The 16,527-nt window shown below is 43.8% G+C and overlaps 1 long non-coding RNA gene across 3 annotated transcripts in view; it reads left to right on the top strand.

Moving 5' to 3' along the window:
* The first annotated feature begins 6,779 nt into the window (after positions 1-6,779).
* The window catches only part of LOC136023662 (uncharacterized), a 35,205-nt gene continuing 25,457 nt past the window's right edge, over positions 6,780-16,527 (top strand). For all 3 annotated transcript variants that reach the window (XR_010616655.1, XR_010616656.1, XR_010616657.1), the window contains exons 1-3: positions 6,780-6,867; positions 7,020-7,114; positions 13,625-13,731. This is a non-coding gene — a long non-coding RNA (uncharacterized LOC136023662). The remainder of the gene's footprint in view (positions 6,868-7,019; positions 7,115-13,624; positions 13,732-16,527) is intronic.

The raw sequence follows: 16,527 nt of genomic DNA, 5'->3' as shown, positions 1-16,527 counted from the left end.
ATAGTCAGAGTATTTATCTCCCTTAGAAACCTTCCTGCTGAAATACTTTGTCCATGTTGTCTCCTCCACATCACACCAGGCCGTGGGCTTCTCAGCATTGCAAACTAAACAAGCTCTGTCCTGGATCAGTATTTCAGTGTGAAACCAGCCAGGGAAAAGGAAGATATGAACAGTGTTCATGCTTCGGTAAATGGCCTTTTTCCACAGTCAGTAATGAGCCAGTATCTCAGCAGGACAGCATGTTATTTTTATCATGAAGGTCCCGTGCCCCTTTCCCTTAGATTATTGCTCTGATTCTTCAGTGCTAAAAGTCTCTCTCTGTGATTCAGCTATAGAAAGAGCTGGCAGTCGCAACAACCAAAGATCACCTATAACTGAAAGTACATTTTCAGTTAAACCTCAGATCCAATGTGCTAAGAGATCCTGAGAATCTAAACACTTATTTTGGTGCCAAAATGGAAACTGAGCTATTTAGAAGAGCTTATCTTTGAATTCTGAATGTTGAAAACTTGGCTTTCAGTATACCTCACATTCAGGCCTTTGGTATTTTGCTTCCACTGGAAACCAAATAAAGCACCAACACCTCCAGAAAGTCCCACGTTGCTTTAAGGCTGAAGCCTAATTTATAAATATTGATTGTGTGCTGGAGGCTCAATCTTGCAAGGTGCTGAGTACACACAGATCTTACCGATGCCCTTTGGACAGCCTCAGGGGAAAGACACTTGATAAATGCACACAATACACTTATTCTAGCAACTAGAAGTGCCAAGTATTGTTATTGTTATGGCCCTTCAAACACAAGTACAGATTTGTTTTGAAAGCACACATACAGTGGAAGCTGCAAGGTAGAGGTTTCGTACATTAATTATGCCTCAGCATGAGGGCTCTGACAGATTATGGGCAGACTAATTAAAAGTTTTTAATTAAAACACATGGTCCATGCAAAACTCAGACTGGACATGGAAGAGCTGGCTCTGAGAAGCTTGGAAATAGCTTCCTGAAGGTACCTAGAACTACACCAAGCCCAGTGTCTTCACTGTCTGCATCAGCAGACCATCAGATCAAGCTGACTGGCAGATCTTACACGTGTTAGCAGGATACTGAGTTCTCCCCCTCAGTCTCTACAGCAGAGATGATGCCTGCCCCCAGAAAGAAGTCGTCTTGTGATCTTGTTTGCTTCCATCTCAGAATCTGGATGGATTGAGCCCAGGGAGTGCTTAGGTCCTGCTCCTGCCACACTGAGCACTGGCTCTGCATGGAAGGGAGAAACGTGACGTGTCCCTAAAAGCCCACAAGGACAGTGACACCCTGAACCATAATGCTGTAGGTTTTTTTCTACAGAGATGTTATCTGAAAGGGTCTATTCATAATTCTGGAAAAGATTCTAAACTCAGAACTGGGAAACGCTTCACTTTTTGAAGCGAAGCTTCTGGTTTTCCCCTCTTCGTTCTGTACCAGAAAGCATAACATTTGGGTTGTAAAGACTTAAGTATCAATTTATGTTTTATCATGAAAATCTTGGCTTTCAGCTTCTTTCTATAGGTTCAACTAAATCTTTTCAACTGAGTTATGGTTTATATTTACATAAATTACCATATGAAACTTGTTAATATTTCCTGACTATCCTTTTTCCTTGCGCTATTAGACAGGGTTCTGCGCTTTTGTTTGGGCCTCAATGTCAGCAAATCAGAATTCATGACTCTGATCAGTTGGGAGCACTGCAAAGTAATTTATTCCCTGACATACAGTCTGGGTGTCAAATAATCCGTCCTGAGAAACGCTATCTGAAATCAGCAGAATTTTATCATGCAAATTACAGGAAGTGTTCTCGTTGGGAACAGCGGGAAGTTCCTGATTCACTCTCATTTACACATTGAATGAGCTCTCACTTGCTTCATGGAAGGCACTGTGCTGGGAACACCGGTCTCAGGTTTTTTATACAATCACTAAGAGCAGGAAAGGATAAGAAGAATTTCACCTATTGAGAACATTTCATTCTTGGATTTCATCTGTGGGATAATTCTTTGCTGGTATAGGTATTTTATCAATGAGTTAGGCAGCCAGTTCTGTACCTCTCCATTGAAGTCTGTCTTCACTGTGCATGCTTGATGGGCTGTGTACACATCACCTCTGGAGCCGGGAGGTTGGGGAAAGACAGAACAACGCCCTATCTGCAGGAGAGGTGCTGGGGACGCGGTCTGCGTGAGACACCAAGTCCTGCCACTGGCTCATGCAGAACGGAGGACCTCACACAGAAAGCAAGTGTTAAATGGTAAAGATACTATTTTTATCAACCCTGGTCCTTAAAATCAAAAGAGTTCCGTCTGCTCATGCCTTAGTTTGAGCTCCAGCCATGTTGCTGTCCTATCTCGTGGGCTCTGAGCATGGCACACAGCCACCCCCACTATTTCCCTTTGTCTCCACTCCTCCCTGTTACCTGTAGCCAGAGAACAGATTTCTAAAGGGAATATCCATACAAGCAAATGGAAGTGATGGAGCCCAGGCAGCCCTGAGCTGGCTCTCCAGGAGTCAGGACACACCACTGAAGATGGAGCAATGCTGCAGCTGAAGTTGCCTGTGCTTTGGCCTGGCATAAATCAGCTGTGCTCCCTGAAGAGTCTGCCTGTCCTTCCACAGCTCCGGAGGCAGCAGCCCGTGTCCTGTCTGCCCCATTCCTCATCCCGCCTTCCTGCTGCACTGCCACTTATTATGTGGTAACTAAAAATGGAGACCCAGAGACTTGAGTGTTATTGTGAGTCACTGGTTCAGCTGGGTCCTTTATTATTATTAATGATGAAATACTGAGGCTGGGCTGCTAATGAGTCTGAGCTCCCTCCTGTGTGTTTATTTTTCTTCCCCCTTCAAACTGTCATTTCAGAGTAAATTACTTTTCCCCGCATCTTTGTCAGGCAACACTGTACCAGTACATCCACCCCCAGCTCACCCTCTGCTCTAATTTCAGGCTTATTCAGTTTCTCTGAATGCAGTTTACTAAGCAAAGTACTACATATCCTCCCATCTGTCTTACTTAAGTGGCACGATGCGCCTCAACAGCAGATAGAGACATCATTTTTATTACGCTCAGTTCTGGTTCTTGTTTTTGCTCTGAATTATTTACTAAGCCATTACCAAGGTGGGGGGGGGGGGGGATCTATGGGGCTGGAGTCAAAAAAAGTAGCATTTTTAAAGTGTGTGGGGGGAGAAATAGCATATAATTTTTCAAGCATCACTCAAAAACTCTGCAGTGATTTTCTTGCCTTTGTTCATCTCGTGTTAAACATCGTTTGTGTCAGGTAAACAACCCACGTTAGATGGAATTTCACACCATTCAAAGCATCAGTGTCTCCAGCCTTAATGTGTATTATGTTCAAACATGCAACGTAATCCATCAAAAACCCCTGCAGACCTTGTGCTTTCTTCCAGATTTATCTGTTTGAAGCCTCCCTCTCTGTGTACACAAGTAGCCAACCTTCTGGCGGTGAGTTTTTTCCTTTATTTGGATGCAGCAGAGCAGATTCTCAGGCAGTTTGTGCTATCACAGCTCCTCTGGCTGCTTGCCCATGGATTTAGCCTGGCAGAGGGGACTTGCCTGTTGCTGGCTGGAGCCTGCAGTTGCAGGCTTAACTGGGGGTGGGTTGGGGTGTGTGTTACCTCAGGGTCTGTTCTAAACACAGCCTAACTGACCAAACCAGACTCAGCTCAGCTCTACTGTAGTGTTTTGCAGGGCAGGACAGCCAAGGCTGTCATTGCACTCCTACTAGTGGAAGGGGCTGTGGGGACAGGACAAGGGGGAATGGCTTTAATTGACAGAAGGGAGATAGAGATGAGACCTGGGGCAGAAGCTCTTCCCTGTGGGGGTGATGAGGCGCTGGATGAGCTTTAAGGTCCATTCCAACCCAGACCAGTCTGTAATTGTATGATTCTATTTTGCCAGGAGGAAAATACTCGTAAATGAAGCACAAGCTTTGCAGCAAGAGCAGGCAGCTCCTGGAGGAGCCTGACCTGGGGCCATCAGTGCTGCTGTTGTGCAGGTGTTGCCAGCTGTGACAAGGAGCAAACCAATGTGCGAAGGGAAAGCTTTTGTTTCATTTGCAGATGTTAATACAAGCAGATGGAGAAACAACAAGATCAAACCCACTCCAACAGGGAAGAAACTCTCTGTTTGATTTGAAACAGAAGAGCAGTTTTTCCTCTGAATAGAATAGAGAAATAAGTGGTGTTAGATTAACACAGATCTATTTACATTGAGTTAGAAAACATTACTTAACTATTAAGTTACAATTTAAAGAGTGGTGAAAAATATACCTGTCTTCACTGAGAAGGTTTTTGTTTCCAAGCAATCTCCAGTGAATTTGGAATCCCTTCACATACAGGGAGTCTTTCCCTGGTTTTGCTAGAAATCCCTATCCCTATTTCTGATAGAATTAGCTGGAAATATTGTGCCATGTTTAATTCTGTTTTCCCTTCAGACTTGTTTTTTGAACCCAGCCTTCCCATCTCCGTTCATTTTTAGCAGTGCACAGCTTCATCTGTCAGCACTGGGTGCTTACCATTGTAGTGTACAAACATGGCAATTTCTGCAAATCGGAAAGCAAAGCCATTAACATTTGAAGTGGAACGGAAATTTGGAGTTTTTGCTCATTAAAGGGTTTGGAAATGTAGGAAAAAACAACTTCTCTCTCCCTCAGTCCAAACCAAAGCTGCCAAATAATATCCTCTTATCAACAGCTATGGATGAATGGTGGCGTGTTTGCATGTTTGTGATAACGATAATGATCACTTTCTGTTTTATACACTGATCCTACGGACCAGGCTAATCTGCAGCGTCTTTTTCTAAGCACTTTGTGTAGAGGAAAGGATTCACAACCCAGTGAGAGGCACCGACCCTGCTGGAGGTTTTTGCATGATCAAGCACATCCTAATTGAGACACACTTCACTGGAAGATGTCCTAGAATTGCCCCTTGCAAAGAGTGTGCCTTATTACACGGCTCTCTCCACTCCTGTTTTGCAGAGGTGGATGCACATATGCTTAATTGGTCTCCAAATGTCAGGAGCAGTTTGCAGAAACCAGTTAGCCTTTCAGCAAAGCTGCAGCTTCCTGGGAAGGGAGAAAGAGTAGAAGGGATGTCGGGGGGAGGAAAGGCTTTGTTGGCCTTGCTGCTTGAGTGAAAGATCGTGCTTTGTGCTCAGAGGCCAGCTGTCTTCTCGCCTCCTTTCTCACAACTTTCTTCACACCTCTATGTGAGCTCTTGCCAGACTATCTCTGCAAGAGGGAGACGTGTTTGTCCTGGTGGTACATATGCTGCCGGCTCACGCGCATCCCTGGGAGCTGCCAGGCTGCACCGGCACAGGTTTGGGGCCTGGTTGGATGGGGCTTGGAGCAACCTCCTCTAGTGGAAGGTGTCCCTGCCCGCGGCAGGGGTTTGAAACCGGATGAGCTTTAAGCTCCCTTCCAACACAAACCATCCTGTGATTCTATCGGGATTCTGTGATGATTCTGTGATCCCCAGCTTGTACTGAGCCTGGTGCACAAGCCTGGCCTGCACACCCATTGGGAGTGCACAGGCTCACTGAACCTACGGATGGGACATGGAGTCCATTGTGGACCTGGGCAGGATCAATGGCTCTGCTCTGACACGCCAGTGTCAGAGCAGCAGATGTGCCCCATGTCAAACCAGTCTCAAGTCTGCATTTGAACTATCGATGATGATTTTTAATAACAAGTTAGACAAATATCTGTGAAGAATAGATTAGACCAGTCCTTGTCTGAGGGGGCAAAATATGGACCACGTTTTTAGTAACCCTAATTTCTACAAAACATTTCCTAATGAGGACTCCTGAAACAGGGCTTGTCCTCAGTGTGGCACAGGAGATGCTCCAGATGTGTCCTGAATCCATTGTACCTGCCCTTGATTAGGTCAGGGTAGATAATATGGGACTTGGGACCATGGTTTTAGCACATTTTAATTTCCAAGCTCAAAAACTTCAATTACATATTTTAATGTGTGTGATTTAGGAAAATATGGTCCATTCCATCTGCTTTGCATTAATTTGAATGACTGATTAAAAATACAGGTTGAAATATTACAGCTCCTAATAATTTCTCCACATGGCTGGCTCCTAATGGAGGGGGAGAAAATGAAGAATAAGGCTTTTCATCCATTTCCCCAGGCAAGCTTTGCCATAATCCTTTGATTTCTTTGAGAAATGTGTTTGTTTATAGGAATTTTATTTGTTTAGCAATTTCCTTCTTTTTTTTTTCTAAATCTTTGCAGTAATTATTTCATATTCTAAAAATATGTAAAGTAATTTCATTCTTTAGAAAAAAAAAATCTTTTCAGAGGTTTTAAAAGCTCTCCTTTTCCCAGTGAGTTTCAGCTACTTTCCAAGCACCTGAGCCTGGTATCCTCCTGAGCATTGGTACTTGTATTGCCCAGAAACCTCAGCTGACATTCAAGCCCCAGGATAACAGATCATTTTCTCTTATTGCGCCCAGTGCAATGTTTCTGCTTGACCTGCTTTTAGAGACCAGTTTGGCCACTGACTCCTTGGCCTCATCCTCTGAATTGAGACACTGATAATGGCAACGTCATTTGGAGTAGTGTCTGAATATCAGCTCTGGTTAACATCACAGGTTTAGCAGCAGATAAAGGGGTGACTCAGGTGAGAGTCTCTAATTGACTTGGTTTGTTTTTCAAATCTACAGGTGATTAAAATTCCTGTTAACAATTAATCATTATAATGTATGGAGCCTGCATGGGAATTGCTGTTGGGTCGTGCTCGCAGGTGTACTCCAGTCCCTGCAGTTGAGCTGTAAAGTCAGGGAGCTGGGGGCTTGTGGATGCTGTTGGTGGGGTGCTGTTTGTGTGAGTAGGTGATTTTCTGCTGAGTAGTGTAACTCAAGGAGAGGTTTCCTTGCAGAATAGATCCTGAAGTAATAGATCTGAAAAGTGGTGAGGAAGAGGTTGGTGACTGAGCAAGATGGCTTGAAATCTTGTGTTTTTTGCATATGTGTTAGCCAGCAATGATTCTTCTGGGATGGAGCTGCCAAGGACTGAACATGTATTCTGTGAGAAGAGCCTTCCATTCACTTCAACTGCATTACTGCAGGAGGTATGTAATTCTGCTTGTGTAATATTCTTTTTCTCTGTGTTGGAGAAAGTATTTGGGAAGTTCTATGGATTTTACCCTGGGCTAAAGTCAAATGTCTCTATGGAACATAATAATGTAGAATCTGAAACAAATTGGAGGGGTGTTGTGTCTCTAGGTGGCATAAAGTGGCTGCTCTGATGGATCACCCCATAAACTGCTTTGCCCTCATCAGAAGGTTCTCTGGGCTGTTGTAGCATTGCCTTAGGGAAGCATCCATTAATCTTGCTGAAACAGTGGAATTGTGTGGGTGACAAAGATGTTCAGAAATCATGATGCTGGATAAAAATGCAGTTGTCTTCCAGAACACATCATCAATTTGTCTTTGAGAGGTTAGCTATAAAGAGAGAACTAGAAAGAGGAAGGAGAAAAGAGCGTAACACCCAAAACCAGCTGGGTGAGTCCACCTGGAAATACAGATCTGGTCTCAGTAGGACCACCCAACCCTTTTTTTTTTTGGAGGTTAGAAAATATGTAGGGTCCATCCATTGTTACACTCCCAGTGCCAGAGTGAAGTGTGACTTTCTTTGTACTGGTACAGTTCCACAGGCCAATTTGACTCCTACAAAACCTAGTTGCCTCCTGAATTCTGTGTAGAAGTTGAAAGGGCAGAGGCAGCCTCTTGTCTCTTTTCTGCCACTGTTTTAGGAAATGTGTGCCTATGCAAATATTTCACAAGCAATTTGGGACCACTCAGGATGAATGATGCTTTGTAAAATATGATTATCTTTTGTAATACATCACCAACTCGTACTGCAGCATGATTTTTAACTTCCTCAGGTTCTATAGCGAAGAAAATAAGCAGAATACTGAGTAGGGGAGATAAGTTTCATTAACAGCAACACTGACATTGCATATATATCTTATAATTGCTATTCTAAAGGTGAAATCAATAGCTACACTTACCCAAGGACTGCAACATTGTTAAGAAATCCCACATACAAATTGTATTCAAGATGAATGTTTCTGCAGACTGGCAAGCTGCTGTTTGCATGAGTGAGCTGCCTGATCTGCTACGTATTACTCATAAATCTGGGAGGAAAAAAAGTTATGTTTAACTCCTTTCCTACGAAAACATGGGCATTAGATTAGTGAGAGAAGGCAAACATAACAGATGAAAGCTATTATTGCTGGCTTCAGTTCTGCTGATTTTATTCCTTGAATATTTCCAGTCTGCTAGCTTGGAGAATCCATCTATTTCTGACCTTAACCTTGCCACAGTATTTATTGTATTTGGGTAGGGAAAGGAAAAATGCATGAAACAAACAAGTCGGGGGTAGAAACAAGATATCTACATGCACATTCAGGAACCAGTGATCTCCTTCTCATTTTAGATGGCATATTCCAAATTTGTTAAGACACCAAAGCTCTGATGAGGTCAGTGTGAGCCTGTGACAAACGGCTCTGAGATGGTTTTGAATAAACCAGGATTTGTTGTTGCAATACCTGCACTGTGCCTGCAACCTAATAGGGAAATTCCTTGGAAGAAATGAAAACCTGTGACTCTGCAAAGTCTGATGGATGCAACCAGTGGACAAGACATCCTCAGTTCTGTTTCCTGAAAGAGGAATGGGCTTGTGGATGCAGAGTGAAGGCACGTTAAAAGAGCAGACCTGACTCATAGTGGCTGAGACATGGGGTAATACAGATATTCATCAAAGCTGTAGTCCTTGAACATCTATCACCCAGAACATAGTACGATCATTTAAAGTGTATGTGTAAAATGGGACTGAGTTACAATGGTGAGTGTAAATGCCAGCACAAGGTCAAGGCAATGCAAGTCTGTTGTGTCATTTGTTTTCAGGTGTGTTTAAAGTTGGGTAGCCATTTAGTCTCCCTCTAGAGAAAGCAGTGATGTGGTCTGTGATGTAAAAGGCTAAAAAAAAAAGCTGGCTTCTGTTTACATTCAGAGTCTGTAGAGGTAGTGCAGAAGCAGGTGGAGATCTGCTGACCCACCTGCATTAGAGGTAACCTCTTCTTGTCAAGCCCACACTGTTAATTGTCCGTCTGTGTATTTTTGTTGCTTAAAACCAACTATGTTGGCACTTGCATAAGTACTCTTACTGCAGTCAAAGACCTTGGGGCTTTTATTCCTATATATAATATTGCTGGTAAATGTCATCATTTCTTGCATTGTGCAAATGCTGCAGTATGTTATGTTCTGCTATTTCAAAAGCGAGGTTAGAATGACATGACAAATGGGATATGTTAAGTAACACTATTAAATGAAAACTAGAGTTACAATGGACAGGGAAACAACAACTGCAGATGAGGATGGAGAGGCAGAGAGGTGCTAGTAGTTGCATTTGCTTTCTGCAACAAGAATATTACATCTTCATTTTTTGCAATGAAGCCCTTGTGATAGGTCTGCGTGTCTCCATCTCGTGCTGTGATGCAGTGTGTTCCCTTAAGAAAAAGCAAATGAAGCTGCAGTTATTTTCTTGAAACACCCAGCTCAGGTCTCACAGCTTTAGTCTGCATTGGCACCAACTCTGGCTCCAGTGTCTAGTGATGGATGACTTCAGAACACCTTTTACTTGCTTCCTGCTTCTCTGAGAGCTGCTGGGTCAACTTAAGAGAAGAGTTCATAATGTTGACACCAAGTGAGGTTTGAGGTGGTCTGGACTTTTATGCCAGAGAGATGGCACTGGCCTGGATAGTGTTCATTTCTGAAGTGATATTTGCCTTTCCTGATAAGCAAAAAGGATTCTATCTTAGGGTGAAGTTGTGGTATCCAGGAACTCAAATTAGGCATCTCAATTAGTTGTTCAGGAAAAGAAAGTTCACATCTCTGCGGCCAGAATTCAGCCTAACCTCTTTGTGACTAAAGCTGTGTTTTCTGTGTCAGCAGTGAGCCTGATCAGAGCCTCACTGGAGGAGTATCTTGTATGCTCTGGCTGATGTTGAGAGCTTCTCATTACACTCAACCTGCCCATGGTTGAGTGATGTCCCAGAGTCATTTGTCACTTCCACTGAAAGGTTTAGGAGAAGATTTTTTTGAATGGAACTGAAATGTGAGATAAACCAACCCGGTTGCTGGAATTCCTTCATCTTTGGGGAAGGTAATCATGGAGGAGAAGATGGGGAGGTCTCAGAGGAGGCATAGGGCTTAGCAGACAGAATGTATTTGTACTGGAAAATGACAGCTGTTAATCTAAGAATTAAATCTGTGTTGGTGCTGGTGCTTCTATACACATTTCTCAGTGTCTTGAAAGGCTGATGATAGGGAAATACTGTCCATGGAGCTGTGGCTCCTTGTGTCTCAGTGTGCTATGAAGCTGATTTAGGCAGTCATTTAAGGCCCTTGCTCTCTTTCTTTAGCCACATCTGCCCAATTAAATTCCATGCGCTGACAGTGATGCTTTCAAAAGCTGCGAATCAATTCTTCAATCACTCCCCATTCTTAGCTGTGATTAAAAACATGTGTCCCCTAATTAAGCTAACGAGAAATTGTTAATTGGCACAAAACCCCCCTCGGAGTGTGCTCATTAATGTCACCATCACTTTGACAGGAGAAGGAATATAAATGAAGGGCAGGCAGTCTTAGCAGGATTTGGAATGGGACTTGTGGGTACAGGGTCTGTGTGCGGGGTGTCAGCTGTCACTCAAGGGCAGGAGGTGGTGGGACAGGGCAGCAGCAGCTAGACAGGGATGCTGAGGTGGTGGTCTCTGCTAGTGCTTTCTCTCACAACATTGTGCCTGATTTGAGTCATGAAAGGGGATGAAATAGTTAAGGATTGGCTTCCCATTATTCCCACTTCTACCTTTCTCTTTTCTGCTAATATTAGAAGCAATGCCTGCCAAGAGCAGCTCATGCTCAGAGAGGCACCCACTTGGCTTTTCCCGTGGAAAAGGTTAAGTTTTAGTTTCTCATCATTTGTGTTAGAGGCAGAGTACAAGATTTCTGTGGAGACCAAAGCACTGCATTGGTACCGGATCTGCGGACACCAGGGGATTCATATTCCCTCAGAAGCCTGCAGTTAGGGAGCTCACTGGAAGTTCAAGAGACTTTTTTCTTCATCGGTGGGCCTTGTCACCGGAGTCTGGAAACCCTGTGCAGATCTTTCTGACATAAAGGAAGCTTTTGAATATGGCAAGCTTAAAATAGTCAGCATCTCTCTGGCTTGGATTTTCAGAATCCTGTTAGAAATGTTGTGGATAGCAGCAAACCTGCTGTGAGGATGTGTGTGGCTTGAGCAAAGTGGAGAAGCAGGACTGCAAAGGGCTGCAAAGAGGTGAAAGCAAAGGCCAAAGAGCCACACATTGCCCCAGCTGCCTGGATCTGCTGCTTGTTGGTCAGTAAATTGCTCTGGTTTTAGTGCAGGAGTTGTAGGAATTGGCAGTGAGGAGTCAGCATTGACACCATATGAGGGCAGTGATAAATTCCCTCTTTGGGAAGGCAGGAAGATGCTGGCTTTGGTGGTGGTTTGTTGGGGGTGTTTTGTGTATGTGTTCATTATAGACTAAAGAGCAGCATGTGCATTATGGGAACAAGAAAGCACAAGATGGGAAAGGCATCAGAAATAAACATGTGGGCTGTGCCAGCAGAGAAACCCAGCCCCGAGTCAGAGCCTGTTCCTTCCTCTCACTTCTCATCTAAGCCAGGCTGTGGGATTAGTGCACAGCTGTCTGCATCTGCCTGGGTACACTTGGTTTATGATGATGCATTGCTTCAGGCGAGGTCTGAAGTCCCGTTTTCCTAATTCTCCTCAGATCCCAAAGGGACATTCAAAGAGTCAATGGCGATGTTTAGCTGCACAACTCAGCTCATCTCGGTGGCTGAAGGAATCTCAGTCCTGGCACAGCACTTGCTGCCATATGCAGCCGTGCCACTGATATTTTCCTTCATACTTTTTCTTCTCTGCATGTTCATTTGAGGTATTCCTGTTCCAAGCTCATGTTCTATCCAATATACTACCCAGGCTGTAGCGGCAGGAGTTGCCTGTGCTGTTTGAATGTTTGCTAATAATGCCTTTCCATCTGGATGCTCATCATATCCGCTAAGTGTATTTGTCATTTCTTCCATCCCATTTCCATTCTAACATAAATAACAGACATATTGGAACCCACACTGTCCTGCAAATTGGCAGTTGCTATTTTGACCACACTGACTTACTGAGATACAATAATGTATTCTCTTTTAAGGTCCTACCCTGCAATGGGTAAAGCCCAAACACCATGGCAAGTGTCTGTCAATGGTGGTGACATGTAAACACTTTACATCTTAGTCATGGGTCTGGTCTGTCAGTGGGGAGACGACACAAGGTGAAAGCACACTGCTTTTATCATTGCTTGTATCCTGGTGCTTCAGGTTGAAGCCTTGCTAAGAAAATCTATCACTTCTGTGTGATCGCCTATTTCTTTCCATGGCTTGATGCACAAACGTCAAAAGTAAAACCTTGCTGTACTCTGTTTTGAGGGATGTGAGGGACCATTTTGATTACTTCTGCATGGCTGAGCAGGGCCCAGATCCTTAGGTATGATTTGAGTAAACATACTCTTAGAGTTTGTGAGCTAACCCTATTTTTAGCACTTCTGCTCTCTCATTGTAAGTGTATGGAATCTTGCAAATATGGCGATATGAAAAATACTGTTATTCATGCATTTTTCTGTACATCTGATTCCCAGTGTCTGTACATGGGAGATGTATAGCCCTGGGAAAAAATCCATGGTTGGACTGTTAGAGATTATCAGAGCTCTATTGAGTCACTCGTGTGACATTGCTGTTCACCTGGTTTGCAAGCTCTTAGGGTCAGAACTGCAGCCTCACCTCCCAGTTTGTGTAGTTCATGTGGCTACTCCAGGTCATTCATAGTACAAGGGAAGCACTGGCAGAGGAGGTGGTATGAGGAGCGTTATCCCTCTTCATTGCAGTGAAGCGAGGAGGAAACTGGGCTATGGAACTGTCTCAGGTCTGAGCTTCACTGGATATTGATCTCTGCGGGGAATGGGAATTAATGTTTCAGATAGGTTTTCAATATATTACCTAAACTATAACTCTGGAAAGTGCTGATCTGAGAGACCACATCCTTGTTACACGCGCTGACTACACCCAGCTGGAAACATATCTCAAACCTTGCACAACTGACAGATTTGTCATCAGATCTAGTGTGTTCTGTCTAGGTTGATAAGGATGCCATTCGATGGATCACTCAAGGAGAGGTGTCTCAAAGAGACAGAGAAGAGCTCATATTTCTGCTCACTGAGGTGTTGCTGACACAATTTAGCATGTGGTATCCAGCTCATTTAGAATTCAGCGCCGACTTCATCCGCATCATAAAGTGAATCCTGTTTTACAATTCCCTTGAACATTCTCTAAATGATGGCATCTGAAAACAAGCAGCACAGTTTATATGCTGGAATTGTGCTTCTGAAATTAATTCTTATCAGTATAATCCAGGATCTCAGTCAGACACACTTGAACACAGTGACTGCAATGATTGAGAGCTGTAAATGAATCTTTTCTTTTATGAGGTTGCTGCTGCCTTGAGCCAAGACCCAGGTGTCTCTGCAGTTGAGGCCTGACCTACCACATCTCTGAAATCCCAAGACTACAGGATACAGGATGGATATAAACGCATGTAAGCATTATAAATAAAGTGGAAGGGAAGTTTGGATTGGGGGGAATGTGCATGTTTGTCCAGGGAGTATCTACTTGTAAAGAATCAAAGCTCGTCTTTGGAACAAATCAGTTCTACTGAAACAGGTCTATACTGGAATTCCTGCTTTAGAAAAGCTAAACCAAAGGTAGAAAAACTTATATTTTGCTGGGAACAGGAATTCTAAGTAGGCTTGTCCATGGCTCAGAGAATCTCTGTGTTGGGTGGTAGAAATTTTCTGTGTTTTATCTCTGATTGTTTTTCCTCCATGGTGAATTTTGTACCATTTCAGACCGCTCTCATGTGAAATGGGAGAACTGGGGTGTGTTACTGCCAAGATGTTTATGGCATAGGAAAAGGTATTCTGCCCAGTTCTTCTCAGGAGAGTTGTATCATGCATCATATGCTTTATCTTAGTGTTTCTTAGGGGATTTTTCTTACCAGTTGTTTGATTCTCCTATTGGGGATTTAACTTGCCCTGGCCCTTTGGAAGTCTGATTTCAGCTTTAGTGCCTGACTTGCCCTCCTAGTACTAATCTGTGCCTAATTATCTTCTACCTAATGCTGCCATTTCCCTGGCATGTGATCCTGGCCTAAAAAGCAGATTCCTCTGTGTGTGTGGAGATCTATGACATGTCCCATTTGTAAGTCAATTTAGAACTTCCCATATTTTAATAATTCAGAGCCAAAAGCGGTTTCAGTGTGACACAGTCTCGGTTGCAAGAACGCAAGCAGTTGGCCAGTGATTGCTCATCTGTGATTCAGTAAATGATGGATAACTGCAAGTTAATGGTGGGCCTCTGAACCAGGCATTTGTGAATGCAGCAAGTACATGTCTCCTTTAATGTATTCTTTATAAATTATTTGCTGGGACTTTCAGCTCTGCTATGCAGCAGCCAAGGAGGGATGTGAAAAGAAGTCCTTAAACAGAGAGAAATGAACCACAGAGATGCTGCAAGGGCTGGAACAGCTCTGCTCTGGAGCCAGGCTGAGAGAGCAGGGCTTGTTCAGCCTAGAGAAGAGAAGGCTCCTTAAGGGGAGACCTTAGAGCAGCTCCCAGTGCCTAAAGGCACAAGAAACCTCGAGAGGGGCTTTGGTCAAGGGCCTGTAGGGACAGGCCAAGGGGGATGGCTTGAACCTGCCCGAGGGGAGACTGAGCTGAGCTCTTAGGCAGAAGCTCTTCCCTGTGAGGGTGCTGAGGCGCTGGCACAGGGTGCCCAGAGAAGCTGTGGCTGCCCCATCCCTGGCAGTGCTCAAGGCCAGGTTGGACACAGGGGCTTGGAGCAAGCTGCTCCAGTGGAAGGTGTCCCTGCCTGTGGCAGGGAGCTGGAACTAGGTGAGTTTTAAGCCACAAAACCTTTCTGTTGCTCCACACCCCTCTCGAGTCTGTCTCACTGCTGACTCTAGATCTTTATTGGGTGCTCTCAAGTTGTCTTTGTGCAAGATGCTCCCTTTGATGGGGTGGGGATGATCCCATGGGACCTGGTCCCCACTGCTCAGTGCCATGTTTCTCTGCTCACAGCCCAAGCAGCTGGGAAACTGGTTCTGAAGTTTCAAAGAGAAAATGTTGGGATTTAGACTTCTGTGACCAATGGATTACATGTGATTATTCCAAAATCATATCTACATTTTCATCTTGCTTTGAAAACAAAACGAAAGAGGCAGCCCATTGAATAGTTATGAAGAGAGAAAAGTGTCACTCTTTAATGCAACTTTTTTGCATGTTGCTCTGTTCTTAGGAACTTAGGAAGTTGTGGTAGAAAGCCAGGAGGCTTTGATCAATGCAGTAAAAATCTCAGTGCTTAAAGTGTATCTGGATAAATAATAAATCATGTAATTGTGATTAGTTTTTGTATCACAAAGATAACTTTGGTACAAGCATGGAAATACTCTGAAGAGCAGAAAGTTCTGGGTGAGGGAGGGAATCATTACTCTTTGTATCTGGTACTAGCAATAAATGTGGCTGTGATGGGCAACTGATACTGCTAGGCCTAAAAAAGAAAAACCCGACCCAACCACAGAACTCAGTAACTGCCGTAACTGTATTCCACCTTCTAAAACACTGCTTGAAGGCCTTACCTTTGAGCTGTCTTAGGTCTTAAGGTCTTAGCTTGGCTGTCTCATAGCTGCGGGCCTTCCTGGGCAAGCTGGGACATGCTGCTCTCGGAACTGGGCAAAGGAATCCACAATAATGCTGCTGTTTATTATTAATTGTCGTTTTCCAAAAGGATGCAGGTTGTACATTACCATTTTCCATGCTTTTGATAGGAACTCAAGTCCTTCATTTGATCTTGCTGTTTTCCTCTTTGTTGTTTGCTACTCCAGTGCATTATCAGCAAAACCAGCTTATTTTTCATGAAGACTCAATACTTTGGTATGATTTGTTTGCAATCCACCTAAACCTTTCTGTTTGCCAAATACCCTATACTCTTAATCCAGGCATGAGCTGAGCATCCAAACGTGGGTTTTATGCAAAGTCTCTCTAATGCTAGGCAGCGGGCCTGTCCTGCAGGGATTCCTGTCTCTGTGCAGGCTGATTTTCATGCAAACTGAGTCTGTTGTGATTAAAGAAAAATAAAATTGGACATCACTTCTGTCCTCCCTCATCTGTACAGGCAAATTCCAGGCAACATTATCTTGCTGTTTCAAAAGATTTGAATGCTTGTTTCTTCTGTCTTGGTTCAAAACACTGAAATATAACAGGAAAAGCCCAATTCTGTTCAACTTCAGGGAGTTTTGTGGGGGAAAAAACCCCAAAAGCCTCAGCTGTCTTTTGAA

This window comes from Lathamus discolor, chromosome 19 (genome assembly GCF_037157495.1).
Source record: "Lathamus discolor isolate bLatDis1 chromosome 19, bLatDis1.hap1, whole genome shotgun sequence".
Classification (NCBI taxonomy): Eukaryota; Metazoa; Chordata; class Aves; order Psittaciformes; family Psittacidae; genus Lathamus; species Lathamus discolor.
Note: the sequence above shows the minus strand (reverse complement) of the source record. Positions and strands in the feature narration are given on the sequence as shown.